General features: G+C 42.0%; 1 long non-coding RNA gene across 1 annotated transcript in view; it reads right to left on the bottom strand.

Moving 5' to 3' along the window:
- Nucleotides 1–16,112: 16,112 nt before the first annotated feature.
- Nucleotides 16,113–21,759, bottom strand: part of LOC140917069 (uncharacterized) — an 8,270-nt gene continuing 2,623 nt past the window's right edge. Inside the window, exons 2-3 of the long non-coding RNA XR_012160708.1 lie at nucleotides 18,683–19,139; nucleotides 16,113–16,407 (exon numbers count right to left, since the gene is read on the bottom strand). This is a non-coding gene — a long non-coding RNA (uncharacterized lncRNA). The remainder of the gene's footprint in view (nucleotides 16,408–18,682; nucleotides 19,140–21,759) is intronic.

Here is a 21,759-nt window from a genome sequence, read left to right as displayed (position 1 = left end):
GGAATTCAGAGATGAGTAACAAACATGATTAAGGAGACTGGAAGACTGATCTATGAGAAGACTAAAAGAACTAAGTAGATCCATAGTTTGACTAAACCATGATTGAGGGCCATATCCTTCAGATGTTACTCAGCCAAGACTCTCGTTGACTCCAATTTAAAAAGAAAAGCATGCTTTTAAAATACTTAAGACATAGTGAATAAGTGATTCTTCAAATCAATCACATGCCAAAACAAAGGAGATGCATTTCCCCTTCCTTCATTAAAAACTATCCTGTTACTAGTGACATTAGGAAATTCCAGGAAATTTATGAGCATATTTTGCAAGGTTTTGCATGGACAAAATAGATAGAATGTATCCAAATTTACATGAGATTGCATGGTACCTTAATAACTGGGATTACAGGATTTGGGAAGAATGTTGCTTTGCACTTTACACTCAGATGACTGGGTGGTCCTTTTGTTTCTAAGCTTTGAGAGGTACAACAGAAAGCTTCAAAAGCATCTGGATTCTGCTGCAATTTTCACAAAACATTTTGTGCAAATGATTAAGTTTCTCATTTCACTCATAATGGACTGCTTTTTAACGTATTTGAAATACTAAGTATGTGCAAACCGTTTCAGAGATACACTGTTGCCACAGTAGCAAGTACATGAAACTATTCAAATGATACAGAAATCAGATAGTATAAAGTAGGAGACCCAAACTCAGGTCTGGAATTGGCCTTTAACTCCTCCAAGGCTGGGTAGCTTTAAGTTACACAAAAAGAAAAGGAGTACTTGTGGCATAGTCTCTAAGGTGCCACAAGTACTCCTTTTCTTTTTGCGAATACAGACTAACACAGCTGCTACTCTGAAACCTGTCATTAAGTTACACAGAAATTCTACAGGGGTAAAGCGCAAGCCATAGGGACTTGAAAATGTCCTCTCTGCTGTGGCGTTTGAAAGAGTTTCCTATTGCCCTTAGATGATCACTGCATGATATTTTAAATTATTGGCCTTTTTCAATGGTTCTTGTCCATACAGCTTAAAAGAGATGAGATGTGAGATGATATATAGAAAAGTGAAAAATCATATCCTAAGTGTGTTGTCATTACTATTTTTGATAATTATTACAATGTAAGAAATAGCAACATTTCAGATTAGGTGATGTGCTGTCTGTATGAACAGCATCTGTTCATTTTAACTCATTGCTAGGAGCTCTCCTGATATGATCAATATTGTTTTCCTTTTGTTTGCAAGGGAGTAAGGGACAGGCCAACACATCTGGAGTTTAGGGAGATAGATTCTATCTCATAAATTTGACCACCATTGCAGAACAGTTTGAATAAATTATAACCTCCTAACAGTGCAGAATTTTAATTAGGAACTTCCCGAGAAGCGTGCAGTATGCAAGTGGGCAAACAGTGTTTCATCTGCTTTGAGGAACTGTACCAACCAGAATAAGACCCTATCTATACCAGCTGGCCTCTGCTGCTTCCCCTTCAACTGTGCATTTGCTAATCCACAACAGAACTTGGCCTACACCAGACCACAATCACATACTACCCAAGTGCCACTGTGGCTTAGAACATGAACATCTGCAAGGAAAGTATTGAAGGCAGCAGTGACACACTGGAGCACAACATAGAGTCTGAGTCCTATATTTACTAATATAGGACTAGATTGCTAAAGTACTCTCAGCCCAGAGTAGGGGTAGCACAACACTGCACTGCCCTAGGAGCCTACTGGGGAATTAACTGAGTCTGAAAGTCACAGTTCTCTCCCTGGTTCCCCCACATATTGCAAAGGGAACAATCTACTACTACTATATACAAGCAGGAAATTTAGTTTCTTGGCCAGGCTGGCTCAGCTACTCTGGTCAGTACATTGAGTGGTGGGGAGCAGAGTCACAACTAGGGTGACCAGACATCCCAATGTTAGGACCATCCTAACACTAGGGGCTTTGTCTTATATAGGACCCTATTCCCTGTCCCAATTTTTCACACTTGCTATCTGGTCACTCTAGTGACAATCCAGCTGCATGGAAAGAGAAGAAAAGGCCCAGTGGATAATGCCCTCCCCCTCACAGTGAGATATGTGACCCATGAGGCGATTAGATTGCACATGGTGAAAAGAGAATGTTTTTCAGCCTTTACTCCCCTCAGTGGGAGCATAGCATGAGTGGCCATTTTGCCCACAGAGAGAAGAAGCTTAAAGCAGAACCCACAAAAGCCACAGTGAAACACACATCAGTGGCAACCACTCTTATAAGTGACAGCCATTTTAGTTTGACTGTCTCTTCCTGTATTTACTGTTGCACTTATCTGTGATTGACTGTAAATGAGTATCATTGGTTATCCCATGATTTGAGAGGTAAAAAAACAAAATTATTTGGATTGGTTTTTGATTGCTCTATTTAATCATTGCTTTGGCATTCCTGCATAGGTTCCACCCCTCCCCTGAATTCAGTGTTTGAAAGTCCTGTAAGAAATTCTTATTCAGCTTCCCTTAAAAGCTTTGTAGTTCAAGAGTGCCATCTTGAGGTATACTATGTTTCAGAGCAATTCCATGGATTGACTGAACCTCTGTAATGCTTTTGAAATTGTTAGAGAGAAAAATGCAAAGTTCTCAAATCCTTAAATATGGTGGCATTTAAAAAACAGCACGAAATAGAATCAAAATACAGATTGTCAGTTTGGCTCTACTCAGTAGTGTATAATGACAAATTATCAACTTAAAAATATCATTCTTGGTCAAGATTTTCAAAAGTGAGGAGCAATATTGAGTGCTCAGTTTTGGGGTATTCTACTTGAGATGCCTTAAAGATGCCTGATGTTCAACAAATTCTAGTCCCTACCCTCTGAAAATCAAATCTGACCCCTTCGGGGTAGGCATCCAAAATCACTACTCACTTTTGAAAATCTTAACCCTTGCCTTTAAGAAGACCATGTGTCTTTTTTCTGGATTTGACTTCAAAGATAACACTAGCAATAACAAAAGATACCAAACCAAAGTCAAACACACCTTTTGAAAAATAAGTATTTAAAACATAAAAGGTGAAACATATTGCATTACGTGATCTGTATTCGTTAAAGTCAAGGAAGAGCTTTCAGGGTATAAACTGATGCAGGTAGGTAGAAAAGAATTTTCCTTCTGCAGCATTGTCGAGACATTAGTTATTGACTATTTCAAGACACTGAATGAATAGTGTGGTACTATAAATAATACTTAAGATGTATGATTACACTGCAGTTAGACCACTCTTTGTTCTTCCTGTTACAACTGCCAGCTGGCTGTTGGTTTGGGATAGGGTGTGTACCAAGCTGTGGCAGCAATAAAATGCACAAAAGGATGAGGGGCCACAGGAAACCAGGGGCCTTCATCAAATGTATACTGGCAGCACCACAAACAAGAGAACAAAGATTTAATTAGAATGTTTCCTACACTGAAGAGCAACAGAGAAGTAATCAAGATTCTGAAATCTTTATACATGCGTTATTCCCCACCCCCAGCCCCAGAAAGCGTAAGGAAGACTTATGAACTTTTTAGTTAACTATATGGGAAATCCCAGAAACATTAGTTAAATTAAGATCTAGGAAAAAAGTAATCTGCCCGCAGCTGGGTAATAACAATTCTAAAGGAAAAAGCCAGATTTGTTTTTCAATACAAAAGCTGGCTGTAAGAGAAGATACTTTATTGGCCATTTCTAGTTCAGAGAGCAATGACACAGGCTATATTAAAGAATGCACATCACCTCTAAAAGTCTCTGTACTGTGACCAGGGCTAAGTGGGTATCACAGACTGAAGTGAAGTTGTAGCGGTGTCAGTCCCAGGATATTTGAGAGACAAGGTGGGTGAGGTAATATCTTTTATTGGACCAACTTCTGTTGGTGAGAGAGACAAGCTTTTGAGCCACACAGCTCTTCTTCAGGCTCGAACGCTTGTCTCTCTCACCAACAGAAGTTGGTTCAATATAAATATTAGTATTACCCTCACCCACCTTGTCTCTCAGAGACTGAAGTCTCTTGAAAGTCAATACACTGCTTCTGAACTGCATACTTTTTCAAAGGGGTTGGAACAAGCCTCCAATGCTTGGGCAAGCTTATCTTTCTGAACACCTCTATGCTCCTTAACACAAAACAGCACAGCAACAAGGTTAATATTAATTGAAGAATATTCACAATGATTTAAGAAATAGGTTTAGTGTTGAGTGATAACCATACTCACGGGACTTGGAGAAAGATAAATATGTTTCTCTCGCTACAGAAAGGCAACCAAACTTCAAAGGAAAAGTAGCTTAGAACCAGATTCTGATACTCTTAACTCACAAGGAACCATACTTTACTCTGGAAGTAGTCAATGTGACTAAGCATGGGGTAAGGTGCTCTTCAACATGAATAAGGGTGGCAGAATCAGGCTCTTCATGAGTAAGAGATTTCGCTACAATTGAACAGTGAGTTGGTTCACTGGGAAAAACTGCTGCTTAGGTAGCAGCCAGACTTCTATTCCGGAAAACTGCATAGAGGGTGATGCACAGAGGAAAGCAGGCCTCCTTCCTGGACATGCTAAGAATTGCCCAGTCTTCCCTGAGAACAGAGAGCAGGCACTGTGCAGTAACTAAACAGGACGTATTGTTTCATGGTCTCTGTGTATATAATGTCTTCTGCAGTTTCCACAGTATGCATCCGATGAAGTGAGCTGTAGCTCACGAAAGCTTATGCTCAAATAAATTGGTTAGTCTCTAAGGTGCCACAAGTACCCCTTTTCTTTTTGAGGATTTAGCGCAGAGGTTCTCAAACTGGGGGTCACACAAGGTTATTCCGTGAGGGTTGCAAGTATATGCCTCCCAGCTAGCTAGTAAGTCTGCTGTGAAAAGTGATATTAACAAACATACAAATATCACTTTCAAATAGTGTTAAATATAAAAAATGTGTTTTTAATTTAGAAGGGCGGGGGGGGGGTGTCACACTCAGAGGCTTGCTACGCGAAAGGGATCGCCAGTACAAAAAGTTTGAGAACCAGTGATTTACTAGTTTACTTCTTAATACTACAGATGGGCAAAAACTTTCAAAATTTGCAGTTCTGATTAAATGTGTTGCCAGTTTTCAATTTTGGTAGAAAAGCTAATTGAAATTTTTAATGAAAACTTGTGCAAAAAAAGTCATCCCATGTTCTTACCAGCTGATCAAAAAACTTTGAAACTCAAAGATTTAACAACTATTGTTGAAACTTTAAAATTTCAACAAAAAAGGGACAAAATTTGCATTCTTTTTATTTACACCAATTACATCTTGTAATGACAGCTATAGAGAAACCTGGAAAAGGCAGAAAAAATGCAAATCAGAACTTGAAAAATGATGCTTTAATGCTACACATTATGAGGGAAAGCAAAGAATGTCATGATCACTTGCACAAGATGCATCTTCAAGACACACGTCCAAATTATTTTGTCATAATTCCCTCATTACTAAGAGCTGCTCCCAGAAGGCTTTATGCAGCACCAATTGCCCTAAGAGCATATTAGAAAAGCACATGCAAAGAAATTGTGATCTAGAGGGCAGCAAATAATAGAAAGAGAAAAGGGAAGCTCTTGCATAGAAAAACTAAATTAATGTATTAAGAAATACATACTCAAAAGGTACCAATGCCACCTTTAAAAGACCATAGTGCATTGGGAATTATCACAAATAGCCCTTATTAAAGTCACGTATGAAAGGTCTCTATGAAAGCTAATAAAATTCAGAATAGGCCCTATCCCAAGTTAACAAATATAAAACAGATTAATTCTGAAAGGAGTGTGTAAAAGAGAGAGCTCTCGGGAACATCTATGTAAGCTCACCTCTGCTCTTGATATCTATCAGATCTTGAAGGAATTTTTGAAGAGGAGTTGGGAAAGTTTTGTTCCTTTGCAAAAAAATGAAGAGTGCAAATCATCAGTTAACCTATTAAAGCAGTTGAAAAGTCATCACCTGGAATCCACTTTTGCAAATGTGGACATCCCTCTTCAGATTTGCCTAAATTGACAGTCAACAAATGCTGAGGCAGAACAGTCATTCTCGCAGATAAGCAGAATTAAAAGCTCAGTGGTGGGACAGTCCAGAACGTAGTGTCTTGCTTCAAAGGAGAGTGATCACTTTAGATAAGCTATTACCAGCAGGAGAGTGGGATGGGAGGAGGTATTGTTTCATGATCTCTGTGTATATAATGTCTTCTGCAGTTTCCACAGTATGCATCTGATGAAGTGAGCTGTAGCTCACGAAAGCTTATGCTCAAATAAATTGGTTAGTCTCTAAGGTGCCACAAGTACTCCTTTTCTTTCTTCAAAGGAGAGTGCCTTAATGCAAAGCCTGGACTTAGTGACATAATCAAAGAGTATTCTACTAGCCTCCAATTGTGGAAGATGCCTTTGTAGAACTGTAATTAAGGCCACTCTTTGTTGTATGTTAATATGTCAGTTTTAATTGTTTGGATTTAATGATTTATTTGAAAATTGAATAACCCAATTTAATTAAGTACACCAAGTATATGTTGTGTTCTGAAGCATTCTATAAAAAATAATTGTTTGTTGAAAAAAAATGTAACAAAGTGAACTAAAAAATAGGAAAAAATTGAGAACCGTAGTTGTAATATTAACCAAAAATAACCCCAAACACATTAAAATATATTAAACACATGTTTTCTTCCATTTCAGAATACTGTAATGTTTTTTCTCACTCATTGGGGCTTATACAATTTTTATTCTTATATTCAGACTCTGCTTGTACTTTCCCATACTCAAAATACAATAAGAACGGCCATACTGGGTCAGAACAAAAGTCCATTTAGCCCAGTATCCTGTCTTCCAACAGTGGCCAGTGCCAGGTGCTCCTGAGGGAATGAACAGGTAATCATCAAGTGATCCATCCTCTGTCACTCTTTCCCAGCTTCTGGCATAAAAACACAGAATATTTTCCCTGTCAGAGGTGCTTCAGTGTTTTCTACTGAGAAAGATCTAACTCCACTAATAATAGAGTTCTCATATTTACAGACTGTATCACGTGCTCTATGTAGTTTAAGGAAAAAGGGGGAAGGGCCCCACAATTCTTTAATTCAGCATTGACCACCTGGGAACTTCCAACTTTGAAAATAATTACAAGAATAAAACCTCCTTTGCGTATTTTCTAATTATCCCTTTCTTTGTAAATGCTAAATAATGCATTTAACAGCTTCCTGGAAAAAGTCTAATTTACCCACACATGGACAATGTATCCTGTTCTGTGATTATAGTATTTTCAACTCCATCTGTGCTTTGAAAAGTACAGTCTAATTGTTGAGCAGAAAAAAAATGTAGAATAAATATCATTAGTACATATAATGAAAAATTTAATACTGGGCACGTTGATAATACCAGCCTCTGATGGAGTCTACAGCCTATGGTATCGACACCCTGACATCCCCTACTCAGGAAAACCCACTCAGACCAGGCTACCAGGACTAAGACTGCAGTGTCAAATTTGGCCCCGCAGGAGGAGCTACAGAGCAGCCCTCCCTGCCACATAGAATATCAGGGTTGGAAGAGACCTCAGGAGGTCATCTAGTCCAATCCCCTGCTCAAAGCAGGACCAATCCCCAACTAAATCATCCCAGCCAGGCCTTTGTCAAGCCAGGCCTTAAAAACCTCTAAGGAAGGAGAAAGAAAAGGAGTACTTGTGGTACCTTAGAGACTAACCAATTTATTTGAGCATAAGCTTTCGTGAGCTACAGCTCACTTCATCGGATGGAAGGAGATTCCACCACTTCCCTAGGTAACCCATTCCAGTGTTTCACCACCCTCCTAGTGAAAAAGTTTTTCCTAATATCCAACTTAAACCTCCCCCACTGCAACTTGAGACCATTACTCTTTGTTCTGTCATCCGGTACCACTGAGAACAGTCTAGAGCCATCTTCTTTGGAACACCCTTTCAGGTAGTTGAAAAAAGCTATCAAATCCCCCCTCATTCTTCTCTTCCGCAGACTAAACAACCCCAGTTCCCTCAGCCTCTCCTCATAAGTCATGTGCTCCAGCCCCCTAATCATTTTTGTTGCCCTCCGCTGGACTCTTCCCAATTTTTCCACATCCTCCTTGTAGCGTGGGGCCCAAACTGGACACAACACTCCAGATGAGGCCTCACCAATGTCGAACAGAGGGGAAGGATCACCTCCCTCGATCTGCTGGCAATGCTCCTACTTATGCAGCCCAAAATGCCATTAGCCTTCTTGGCAACAAGGGCACACTGTGGAATCATATCCAGCTTCTCATCCATTGTAATCCCTAGGTCCTTTTCTGCAGAACTGCTGTCTAGCCATTCGGTCCCTAGTCTGTAGCAGGGCATGGGATTCTTCCGTCCTAAGTGCAGGACTTTGCACTTGTCCTTGTTGAACCTCATCAGATTTCTTTTGGCCCAATGCTCTAATTTGTCTAGGTCCCGCTGTATCCTATCCCTACCCTCCAGAGTATCTACCATTCCTCCCAGTGTCATCTGCAAACCTGCTGAGGGTGCAATCCATGCCATCCTCCAGATCATTAAAGAAGATATTGAACAAAACTGACCCGAGGACCAACCCTTGGGGGCTCTCCACTTGATACCCGCTGCCAGCTAGACATGGAACCATTGATCACTACCCATTGATCCCGATGATCTATCCAGCTTTCTATCCACCTTATAGTCCATTCATCCAGCCCATACTACTTTAACTTGCTGGCAAGAATACTGTGGGAGACCGTGTCAAAAGCTTTGCTAAAGTCAAGGAATACCATGTCCACTGCTTTCCCCTCATCCACAGAGCCAGTTATCTCATCATAGAAGGCAATTAGGTTAGTGAGGCATGACTTGCCCTTGGTGAATCCATGCTGACTGTTCCTGATCACTTTCCTCTCCTGTAAGTGCTTCAAAATTGATTCCTTGAGGAACTGCTCCATGATTTTTCCAGGGACTGAGCTGAGGCTGACTGGCCTGTAGTTCCCCGGATCCTCCTCCTTCCCTTTTTTAAACATGGGCACTACATTAGTCTTTTTCTAGTCATCCGGGACCTCCCCTGATAGCCATGAGTTTTCAAAGATAATGGCCAAAGGCTCTGCAATCACATCCACCAACTCCTTTAGCACTCTTGGATGGAGTGTATCCGGCCCTATGGACTTGTGCTTGTCCAGCTTTTCTAAATATTCCTGAACCACTTTTCTCCACGGAGGGCTGGTCACCTCCTCCCCATACTGTGCTGCCCAGCGCAGTAGTCTGGGATCTGACCTGGTTCGTGAAGACAGAGGCAAAAAAAGCATTGAGTACATTAGCTTTTTCCACATCCTCTGTCACTAGGTTGCCTCCCACATTCAGTAAGGGGCCCACACTTTCCTTGACCTTCTTGTTGCTAACATACCTGTAGAAACCCTTCTTGTTACTCTTAACATCCCTTGCTAGCTACAACTCCAAGTGTGATTTGGCCTTCCTGATTTCACTCCTGCATGCCTGAGCAATATTTTTATACTCCTCTCTTGTCATTTGTCCTATCTTCCACTTGTAAGCTTTTTTTGTGTGTGTTTAAGATCAGCAAGGATTCCACTGTTAAGCCAAGCTGGTTGCCTGCCATATTTACTATTCTTTTTACACATCGGGATGATTTGTTCCTGCAACCTCAATAAGGATTCTTTAAAATATGGCCAGCTTTCCTGGACTCCTTCCCCCCTCACGTGATTCTCTCAGGGGATCCTGCCCATCAGTTCCCTGAGGGAGTCAAAGTCTGCTTTTCTGAAGTCCAGGGTCCGTATTCTGCTGCTCTCCTTTCTTCCTTGTGTCAGGATCCTGAATTCGACCATCTCATGGTCACTGCCTCCCATGTTCCCATCCACTTTTGCTTCCCCTACTAATTCTTCCCTGTTTGTGAGCAGCAGATCAAGAAGAGCTCTGCCCCTAGATGGTTCCTCCAGCACTTGCACCCAAATTGTCCCCTACATTTTCCAAAAACTTTCTGGATTGTCTGTGCAATGCTGTATTGCTCTTCCAGCAGATATTGGGGTGACTGAAGTCCCCCATGAGAACCAGGTCTGAGAGCTAGTAACTTCTGTTAGTTGCCTGAAGAAAGCCTCGTCCACTTCATCCCCCTGGTCTGGTGGTCTATGGCAGACTCTCACCATGACATCTCCCTTGTTGCTCACACTTCTAAACTTAATCTAGAGACTCTCAGGTTTTTCTGCAGTTTCATACTGGAGCTCTGGGCAGTCATACTGCTCTCTTACATACAGTGCAACTCCCCCACCTTTTCTGCCCTGCCTGTCCTTCCTGAACAGTTTATATCCATTGTGACAAAGCTCTGTCCTTGTCTCAGTGGGCCCCGCACTTCCTGGTGGATTTGGCTAGCCTCAGAGGCTCACTGTGACCCTCCACGTAGCCCTTCTCTCTCTAGAGGCAAGGGTCACAGGCTACGGAGCAATTTTTGATCATAAGCCAGCAAGGGAGGTCAGGAGAAGCCTCCCTCCCTTGCACAGTCTCTGTTGTCTCCCACTCTCAGTGATTAATCGGGAGGGAAGGAAGGGAGCCCAGGTCCACCCCCTACTCCAGGCTCCAGCCCAGGGGCCCTAATAGTAGCAGCTATGGTAGCTGACTTTTTGGAAATAGGACGTGTACAATTCCCTGGGCCACTTCCCCACAGCAGCCCGCACTCAATATCTCCTTCACCATTACCTCAGGGCCTCCTTTCTTGCGCCTGATATGGTTTGTACTGCTTAGTTCCTCCAACAGCATGGCTTCCTCCTACAGCTCCTGCCACATGCGGCCAACTGACTAACTTGGAGGCTTTTAACAAGTTTCTGCCAGCCCCCAACTGGCTTCAGGTGTCCCAATCAACCTAGCTATATTCCCTGCCTTCTGGAAAGATCTCAATTGGCCCCAGGTGTCCTAATTGACCCGGAGCAGCTGCCATTTACTTATCCTGGTAATAGGGATTTGTTTAGCCTGGAGCTAATATATCTGTCTCCCACTACTTTTCCATAGCCATCTGGCCTTGCCCTGTCACACCATCCATGACAGTAGTCCACATAGCCACACGTGGGATAGCCTTATCCAGTCAGGGACACAGGAGAAATACCATGCAGTCCTTTTATCCTGTGACTGGGCCAGTGAACCAGGCTAATACACAAAATACACCTCAGCAGTAGTCTGAAAAGTCTGCAGGTATCCAGACAGAACAGAGAAAAATCACAAAAACTAACTTTCTTTCTACAGGCAGTTCTCAGAGAAAGTTCTACTGAAGAGGTCCTGGACGAAGCTCAAATTTCAGTCAAGGTTGATTTGGACACACAGTCCATGCAGCTTCCTCAGACACATTCATGTTATTGTGCATTATTATTATTCATTTGTATCACACTCTTACTAAGCAGTCTCAGTTGGGGTTGGGGCCGGAGCCCCATTGGGCTAGGTGCCATACAAGCATGTGTGAGAGAAAATGTTTGCCCCACAGAGCTTACTGTCTAAATAAAAAAGACAGATGGAGATAAGAGAGGGCTGGCAATATTAAATGACTGGCCCAAGGTCACACAGTGGATCCATTGCAGAGCCAGGAATAGACCCCAGGTCTCTAAACTCCCAGGCCAGTGGCCTGTATAATAGAACACACCCCCTCCCAGCTCCAGTGTGGTCCCCGGGAAGCCATGGAGTGTGCTAAATTTGACTAGAGCAACATATCAGTCACAACAGAAAGCATCAGACCTCACAAGAAGATCAACGCAGTATGGGGCTGCATGGGGCTGGCGGCTAGAAGAGAGATATTTGGTTCTGATGTGACCCATAGGAAGTGTTGGGTTTGATCTGAAGGAAAGGCTGAGGGTTGGCACCGTTGTTAACTTACACACACTTTTAATAATGGCTGTCTTGCTGTCAGACTATCCCTGCATCCCCATGCATAAATCCCATTGATGTCAATGGGACTGTATGTACAGTAGAGTGGAGGCACCCTAAGGTAACATAGTAGAAAGCGAAGGTCTGTACTGTCAGCATGCCAATGAATGTCCTGATGAAGCAAAAACTTTTAGGCTGCTTTGCAAATGTTGTGAAACTCTCAGCAAGTGCAGGCATGTCATTTTGCTGTGAGGCCTACAAGTCAGACCTTGCCATAAATTTGTATAGCTACATCATGTAGCTTGTTCTCATGCTCCCTTGAGTCATGCTATGGTGCTAGGAGCAATTTACAGAAAAGTTGGGCAGTTGTGCAATTAAGCATGTAAGGCCCTCACCAAAGGGCCCATGCCACCAAGTATTAATACTTGTCCCCAGCCTCTCTCAATTCACAGAGTTTTGGAACCCATGACCCTTGTCTAGCGAGTGCCACTTAGTTGATGGTGAGTCCCTCCATCATAACAAAAGGCCAAGTACAGTTCAAGCACAGTTCCCATAATCAGGGTAATAACAATTTATTCTTCCTGCCCCAATAACAGAGACACTGGGGATCCCACAGCAGCCAAAGTGACCATTTGGGCAGCTATGGCCTCATTCTAGGTGGGGTGGGTGTGCCTATACAAATGAAATCGGCCCCTGAAGTTCTTTTCCACAACTTGCCACACATCACCACCAGATGTCAGGGTGGAGCTCATCCTGACACTGCTTACACATTGAATGTCAAAACCATATTTAAAACTTGTCCAAATGTTTTGTTTTTTTCCAAGAGTTAGGAACAGAGAGAGCCTGAGACACCGTTACAAGCCTAAATTATTTGACCGAGTCTACAATGGAGGGGCAGAAACGACCCAGCGTTTTTAATTACAAACATACTTGGGGGAGTGGTGGATCCCTCAACCCTCTTTAAAATTCATGCTGCTGCTTTCTTGAAACATTATTTTACCTTAGTTCCAATAGAGATTAAGTCTTTGCCAGTGGTGTATTATCGCCTAGGCCGACAAGGCTTAGGCCTAGGGTGGCAAGTTTGCCAGGGCAGCAAATTTTTAATAGCAGCATTTTTGTAATCACAGCATCAGTGACGCGCACTGCGATTCTACCAATCATAGCGCGTACTGAAACCACCCATGATGGCGTGACGTCATTTAGTAAAGAACATGCTCGCGACAATCCTAAGCATTAACAATATGACCAGAAGGAAGAAATTAAGCGGTTCTCAGTTAAAAAAAATGCTATACAAAAGAAAGAAAGGAAAAATGAGTAATGGTCTCAAGTTGCAGTGGGGGAGGTTTAGGTTGGATATTAGGAAAAACTTTTTCACTAGGAGGGTGGTGAAACACTGGAATGCGTTACCTAGGGAGGTGGTAGAATCTCCTTCCTTAGAAGTTTTTAAGGTCAGGCTTGACAAAGCCCTGGCTGGGATGATTTAACTGGGAATTGGTCCTGCTTTGAGCAGGGGTTGGACTAGATGACCTCCTGAGGTCCCTTCCAACCCTGATATTCTATGATTCTATGAAAAATGAAATGATAGCAAAAATGCGCAAAATGGATTCCTTTGTTGTATCAGTTAGTGCCAACAGTGAGACAGAAAAAATACTTGAAAGTAGTAGTGAAGTAAAAAGTGAAAATATTGGTGTTGATATTGAAAATATTGATGTGATTAAAGTACATAGTGAAACTAAGGAAGAAATTCTGGCTGCAGTTAGTGTGGAAGAAAATGCTCCAAATACTAGCATATCAGAGACTACCGGGAATCACGTTGATCTGGATCTCTTTGACAATACTGCAGAGATTTGCGAATCATGTCAATCAGAAATTCAATCTGACATTGAAATATCTACCATAAGTGATGACCCAGCCCAATGGATATTGAATGATGCTACAATTGAGTATTTATCAATGCATGGTATTAAACAAAATATTGATAGTGATTTTACTAACTCAAAAAGACAATATACTGATAAAATGCATGTTCTAACAAAAATGTGTTTGAATGACATCTTTTAAACGGTGAAGTAAAGTCATGGCAATATCTTGTATATTCGGAGAGCAAAGGAGCCATGTTTTGTGCCCCATGTCGATTATTCGGAGGGATCTCTAGTCTGGCGACGAGTGGATACCATGACTGGAAAAACATATCAGCTCGACTACGTGAACATGAAAATTCGACTGAACCTAAAACATGTGTACTGACAATGGTGAAGAGAGGGAAGATATCCAGAAGAATTGATACGAATTTAAAATTTCAAATGGAAGAAGACATTATTTATTGGAGAAATGTGTTGAAGAGGATTGTAGCTGTGGTAAAGAAACTTTCAAGTAGAGGACTTGCATTTAGAGGTAAGGTGGAAAAATTTGGATCACCTTATAATGGCTCTTGAGCTTGTCACAGAATTCAATCCATTTCTAGCTAATCACATTGCACATTACGGAATGAAGGTCGAGGTAATGTATCTTGTCTTTCATCCTATATATGCAATGAATTTATAAAATTGATGGTTTCAAATGTGATCTCAAACATTATTAAAGAAGTAAAAAGCCAAATATTTCTCGATAAGCGTTGACTCAACTCCCGACATAGCTCATGTTGATCAATTGGCTTTTATACGGAGATATGTAAATGAGGATGGCATACCAATAGAGAGGTTTCTTTGTTGGGTTTTTTTTTTTTTTTAACCAAATACTGGCCGCAAATCAGAACAGTTAGTTGATGCTGTACTTTCAACTTTGAATTGTAATGGATTACATATCGCAAACTGCCGTGGCCAGTCGTACGACAATGCCACTAGCATGTCTGGTGTATATAGTGGGTTGCAAGCAAGAATAAAGAACATAAATCCTTATGCTGTGTATGTGCCTTGCTCTGTGCATTATTTAAATCTGGTTGGAGTATGTGCAGCAGAAAGTTGTCAAGAAGCATGTTCATTTTTCTTAACTGTCCAACGTCTTTTAATTTTTTTCTGCCTCTACTCACCAGTGGGAGATTTTACTATCTAATTTGAAGCCAGGCAGTAAAGTAATAAAAAGGACTTTCTTAGACTCAATGGTCATCTCGAGTGGAAGCTTGTTATAATTTGAGTGAAAACCCCCCACAATATAGACCTTTTTTTAAAAAAAGTCTCAAGATTTTGGAAGGGAGGAGCAATCTTGTGATTTTGGCATCACCAGGAAATGTTACAAAAGGCTGCTAAAATCTACAGCTGGCTTGTAAGTCCCATCTTGGCAGATTTCCATAGGCTGAACACAGCCATGAGAGCTGTCACTGGTGCTTGCTAGCTGGTTGTTCCTACCAGCAGACTTTCTGATGAAGGTTAAATAAGGACAATCATCTAAAACGGGAGCATTTTAAAACAGTTGTCTTGTTTTTGCTGATTTGGCATCCCTGGAAACAGAAGTAAGAGGTAAGAACTGGAAGCCAGCAACTGAAATTGGCTACACGGCTGTTTGGCTTGTTCTGCTCCCATTTCCATGGAAACAGATATAAGATCAGTGAAAACAAAGCAAAGGTTTTCAAATATGATTTTTAAAGACATTAACCCTGACTTTAGTTTCACTTTCTGGTTCTCACTGATGCCAGCACCAGCCGAAACCCAACTGCTGAGAGTGAAAACAAGGACCAATCTCTGTGTTCTATCACCTGATCACCACTGGGATCCAGGACATGAGAGGCCACTGTGTTCTCAAGTTGGTCAGTCATATGCCCCCAAAAGGATCCGGTCCTACAATGGGATCCAGGCAGGTAGGGCCCTTACTTCTGCAATTAGTCCTACTGATGCCAGCCCAAGGTTCAGGATGTTGTGTTGTGATTGCGTTTCCCAGTGGGAAGAGGGAGAATGAAGATAGCGGCAGCAGAGATGAAAGGAAGCAGGAGTGTGGCTGTGGCACAAGGAAGGGGTAGGCTTGTTTATTTTCTTGGGATGAATTAACCATGAGGATTAAGACAGAAATAGGAAGCAAGCGGGCCAGGTTGCAAAGTAGCTCAACTGGAGGAAATGGCACCTCCTCCTCTCTGGCTTCTCGTGGGTATTTGGAAAATTATTCATCCTGAGTCAAACAACAGTGAAATTTTGGCTGAAAACCTATACCAAGTCAGATGTGGGGACATGTGACTTTTTCTAATTTATTGATTGATTTACAGAGCACCTGTCAGAGGGTGTCAGTACTTCATAACATACACTGTTTAATATATGCAGAACATGTTAAGGCATGATATAAAGTGTTTATTGGCAGAAGACAACATTACTCATGGGATGGTGGAACCTGGGGTGAGTTATGCAGACCATGCCAAAGAACAGCCAATAGAAACATTTTACCGCAATACACCACCGCATATTTTGCTTATGCTACATTTCACAGGAATGCGATTTTAGAAAGGAAAAAAAAAAGGCAGGTTTTTTTATTTTATGTATTCGGTTTGTCACGTCTCTTGGTGGAAATCAGGCTGCTTCACTTACCCTGAGTCAGGATGCTAACTAGATACTGTTGTTATAGTAGGCATGATGAGAAACAGTAAGGCAACCCGACAGCTGAAAGAAAAGTAAATTGCAATAAAAATGTTTAAAATTCTAATTTACAAGAGAATTAAATAGCTCTCCTGAAATTTGAACTGAGGAACCCACCAGCAGATCCCTAACACATCATCCACCATACCTGCCACATGCCTTCTGTCAGTAGTAGCATTCTTTAAAACACCCATTGTGTTGTTGCCAAAGCTACTTGATTTTTTCTTCCATTGAGAAAGTCAAGTAGGACTACTTTTCACTTTAGGGCAATTAGAGCAGGCTACAGAGGGCAGAAAAGCTGTGAGAAAAAGAGTCATCCACATGGCATTATTGGGGATTGCGGAGACCTAAAATCATCTGGGTGAAATCCTGGTGCCACTGATTTGAATGTTTTGTCACTGACTTCAGTGGGGCCAGGATTTCATCCTCCAGGCATAAGCTCCTAGTGGGAATACTAGTAGATCCAAAAAACTTCAAAGTACATTTTATATGTATGTGGGGTCACAATAGGAATTTTCCCTTATGTCAGATGGGCAGTGACTGTGTGTGTGTGGGGGGGGGGAGGTGGTTCCACCTTCCTCTCCACCACGTGGATCACTTGCCAGAATTATCTGGGCATATCTCAATTTTTTCCCCGCCATAGTGGGGGTCTTGGGCATTGGTGCAACTCAGTGCCTCCCATTCTCTGCCTGTGGCACATAAGAGTCTGGTCTCCCGTGGACTGTAAGACTTTGATCTAATTTCAGTTGTCAGGTGCAGGAGCCTAACTTTAGTCACCTATTTTTGAAAATCTTGGTCTAGACATTTAGACCCTGATTTAGCAAAGCCTGGAAGCATGTGTATAAGTGCATTGAAGTCGATGGCACATATGCACTTGCTTAACTTTAAGCACGTTTAAATGCTTTGCCTTAGCATTTGTCCAATGATCTCAGTGAGTGTAAGGAACACATTCTGAAAGAATAGATCTCAGGTTTTGGGAGAGACGTGAAAGATATAAAAGAAAATAGATGTATTTAATATCCACATAGATTTTCACATCCAATTATTACACTTTTCAAATAAGCCAAATTTCAGGATATTTCCGTTTACACTAGATACAAGTGTATATCGACTCTGGTTCTGCACTGATGGGAATTCATGAATGACCAAGAATAGTCATTACATCTGGAAAAGGGGCCTCCTCAGAGTTACTGGTAAACATCAGCTGACAACACTAAAAGCATACAGCAACATAGAGCCTGATCCTTTGGTACAGTGCAGGAACACACAATGCTATCTGGGGTGAAATATCACTTTTGAACTCCTCCAACCCTCAGCTATGCACCAGGCCAGTCTTCTGGGATAAGTCCGAGTAGCTTTCTTCTTGCTAATTCTTCTCTCTCACCTCATACACCACCAGGAGCCCCCTTGCATTCACAGATAGACGGCCGTGAAATCAATGATACTTGTGGGTTAATCCTCCCCCACAAAAAAACTAAACAGATTTACAATCTGGCAGACATTGCCTACCAAATTATTATTATTAGATAGCTCACATCTGGAGCCTAAATGACTCAAAGTTCAGTGTTCCTATCACAAGGTTAAGGGTCTTATTTTATCTTTTTATTGCATTTTTATTGTAGTTGTTCCTTTGACAGGTCATTACTTTAGAAGGCTTCCTTTTAGTTCTGCATGCAGTAGCCTATATGTAGCCTGGTTTCCAACAAGAAATGCATTCTTGTAACAGTTCTATTCCATTAACTAGCCTGGTTGTCATGGGGCCTCCCCACTGTACTATTTTCACGTTAGAAGGGCGCATTTGTTTTACCCTGCCTCTGCCTTAAGGATGAAATTGAAGTTCTGATGCCAAAAATCCAAGGCTTCAATATTTCTTTTTAATTCTTTGAACTGTTGGAACACAGAGTTGATCCTATAGCTCCAAGAAAAATATTGTGGGAACATCTGTTCCCCGGGAATATGATGCAGGGAACATGCTTCTTGTTTTATCTTGAAGGAGGGTTTTGTTTTTTTTAAATATATTTTTGCTTGGGAAGGGATCCAGTGATTTGTTAGCTGCCTTGTCATAACACTGTTCAATGAATTAATCCATGTGTATGCAAGTAGTTTCAACTGTGATCATGTGTACTTACAAGATGTCCATAACTATAATTACAAACGAATAACTGCTCTGTTAAATGTCTGGTTCACTAGAATATGTGCAGTTGTTGTTTGGGAACAGCCTATTGCCCATTGGTATTGCAAATTTCCCTTGATGCTAAACTGAGTTTTTCTTTCAATATACCATCTCTCTGCCTCTTACCTTGTATGGCTTGTTCAAGGACGGCTAGTGACCAGTAAGCCTGTGTGCATAAGAAGTGGTTGCATTGACTCCCAAACAGTTGCTTGAACAGCTGTTGGATGTTCTGCCAACTTTCTTTTCACTATCCTTTTCCACTGTCCCCTGGGCTTGAGATCCCTATATCCCACTTTCAGTCTCTAAGGGCACTGACGTAGACAAATGCAGGATCCTGTTCCACACTTTAAGCTTCTTGGCAGGATCTCCTTTGGAATCTGCAGCCAAAACAGTAGCTGAGAGTCTTCGGTGGCCTTTTGTACCAGTCTTTCAGTCTCCTGCAGACTAAAATTGGCCTTCATTGGCCACACAATGTCCCCAACATCTGACTTCTTCCTTTAGCTGCCTTCCAGCAGGGGGGCAGAGGAGTTCAGAACAGCAGGTTTCCCCTTCAGCAGCAGAAGCAGCTGGATGTCAAGATAAGCTGAAGGAGGAATGACAGGTTATGGTGTGTCAATTCCCCTGGAGAAACAGAACAGCAATGATTGTCATTTTGTTTCCCTCCGGTTATTAATACCATTGAGGAATTGCGTATAAAGATGGCCAAACAAGAATTATTTCCTGCAAAAATTTTTAAACAAAAATGAAGAATTTTTGCTCTGTTGGAAATGTTTTGTGGATTTGTCTGATTTTCCAGCTCAATGATTCAAAATGAAAAAAACTGTTCTGAATTTCATGTTTTTCATTTTTGGATTTCCCCTCCACTCCACTCCCCTTTCTCTTTTCCTTTTTGGTTTGTTTTCCTCTCCCTTTCGTCTTTTTCCCTCCCTTTTATGGGGGAAAAGGTGGAAAGAAATGCTGGGGGAGGAGGGGATGACAAAAAAATGTAAAACAGTTTTTTTTTATTTCAGTGCAAATTAGAACAAATGTATTTGCTTCAAATTGATTCATTTAGAATCGCTTAGTCAAAAAATTAGAAAATTTTGAAGAAAATTTTCATTAAAAATGTTTTTATCATTCATAATGTTCTCATTTTCATAGCACTCAAAAAGCCATTTTTCATTGACAAACAAAAAAATTGTCAAGCAGCTCTAATTATTAATCTATACATCATGCCTGATTCACAATGGAAGTGTGAAGCAGTCTGATATCGAATCTGTACTGGTCACTTGGTAGCACTTCACTATCTTGAAGCAGATTACTACTGAAAGCACTTTTAGAATCATCATGCCATGCCAGACTCTGCCCTGAGTACTGCCAACATTGTACAGCATTCCAAAAGTAAGGGACTGTTTTCTTAGCACCCCCACCACTGCCCTCCTCCTGATATTATCATTATTACTATTAAGGAGTTCTCACCTACATTCACCAGGGGTATTTCGTGCTACTTTTTGCAGCATTCACCAACTCCTGATCTTGTTGTATAGAGATGAAAAAACGTTCCCTGTAATAAGGGTCTGGTGGCAACCCTAGCCCTGACTTACATACTGTGCAATGGATTTGCCCTTTCATCTCCCAAGGCCTTGCAGTGGTTATTCAGGGAGCAAGGGCCAGGTGGTAAGGTGCAGGAGGGAGGTGTGGACACAGGCAGGGGCAGTGGGCCTAGAGCAGCACCTCACTACCCAACAGCAACACTCCAGCTTTTTATTTATTTATTTTTTGGTACATGAATGTTGCAGGAGATGCAGCAAACTTGTAGCCCACCAGGTGAATGATCCCTTGCCCAACAACCCAGTCCTCTGCTGATACTGCAACATTGCTGTTGTACGTTTTGGCCTTGGAAGAGAACTACAGGAGCTAGCCTCATAAACAGGTCACTTGGCACTGAGATAGTAGGCTAGTTGGCTTCCTAGAAATATAGTTGATAATGCTCGTCAAAGGATGGGGTGTTTGCTCCTGGTTGGAAGGAGAGGGATTGTGGTATGGGAAGGCAACTTCCTTCATTGCTCTGAACCTGTATCGTCCATCCTTATTTCCAAGTGGTTTATGAAGAGCAGGTGGGGATGTGTGTTTCCTGCTATGCACCTTCATTTCCAATTTACAGATGAAATGAAGAACATTTATCGGCCACAAATCTTGAGCTATGGAAAGCAGCAGGGTCAAATGACGTTCAAGCTTGAGTCGCTCTGATAGAACAGACCTGGGATTTCTGACACCATGAGGGCCCCTCCACTATGGGCCGCATCTCAGTTCAAAACAGCCTGAATCTATTGATCTTCAGAGCAGCCTGTAGGGCTCCTCTGGTATTTTTTGGTATTTGGGAAGGGTGGGGTCTGGAGGAATAGTTACTTGTCTGACACAGGTGCTGAGATGACAAATTAGTACTTGGAAGATGTGAATTCCTGTATAAAATGTAACTTAGTGATGGCAGGTCAGACCATGCCATGGGCTGCTGCAATATGTACTGATAACAGCTGAGGAAAGGATGATGCTAATGGATTGTACCTGTCCCAGCATTCAGTAAAGGAGCAAATGAAAAACTTAGCTCTGAGATGAAATCGCACAAGAAAGAAAGAGGGACGATGTTCACAAAGCATAGTCACCATTCACGTTCTCTCCAGGGTTGTCATGACACTGCATTCCCTGCTAATAGAAATACACTGCCGGATTGGGCACACCGTTAAAAACAAATTGAAATGGTCAGGACTAACATGCACACCAAAGCATTCAACACTGCATTGTTTTACTCCTTTCTTGCCCACCGCCGAAGGGAAGACAGCATTGTGGGACAGATTTCTGCTGCACCCAGTTTCCACCGAGCAGTCGGTCAGGGACCCAGTTAGAGGTCAGTGATGCTCTGCCACAGCACAACCTAGAGCAGCCTGTGGACTGCTAGATTACATTGTGCTTCAGCCACTCCCCTCACCCTCACTGCCCCATAAGCCTTCTCTTCCTGCACAGGGAGCTGACAGAGCAGCACAGGAGTTGTTCTGCTGACTCCATGGGGACTTCCCTCTATGCCAAGTGAGGGAGCTGAGGGAGGTTTCTGCTCCCTTTGCAGCACCTGAGTGAAACAAAGGGGGTGCACCAGGCAGACAATTCCCCCATCTCTCTCTGTTGGTGGAAACGCTGCATCAGAAACCTGTCCACCTGCCTTATTTCAG

The sequence above is a fragment of the Lepidochelys kempii genome, chromosome 1 (genome assembly GCF_965140265.1).
Source record: "Lepidochelys kempii isolate rLepKem1 chromosome 1, rLepKem1.hap2, whole genome shotgun sequence".
In the NCBI taxonomy this organism is placed as follows: domain Eukaryota; kingdom Metazoa; phylum Chordata; order Testudines; family Cheloniidae; genus Lepidochelys; species Lepidochelys kempii.
The sequence above is the reverse complement of the archived record's forward strand: the minus strand, read 5'-3'. Positions and strand labels throughout refer to the sequence as shown.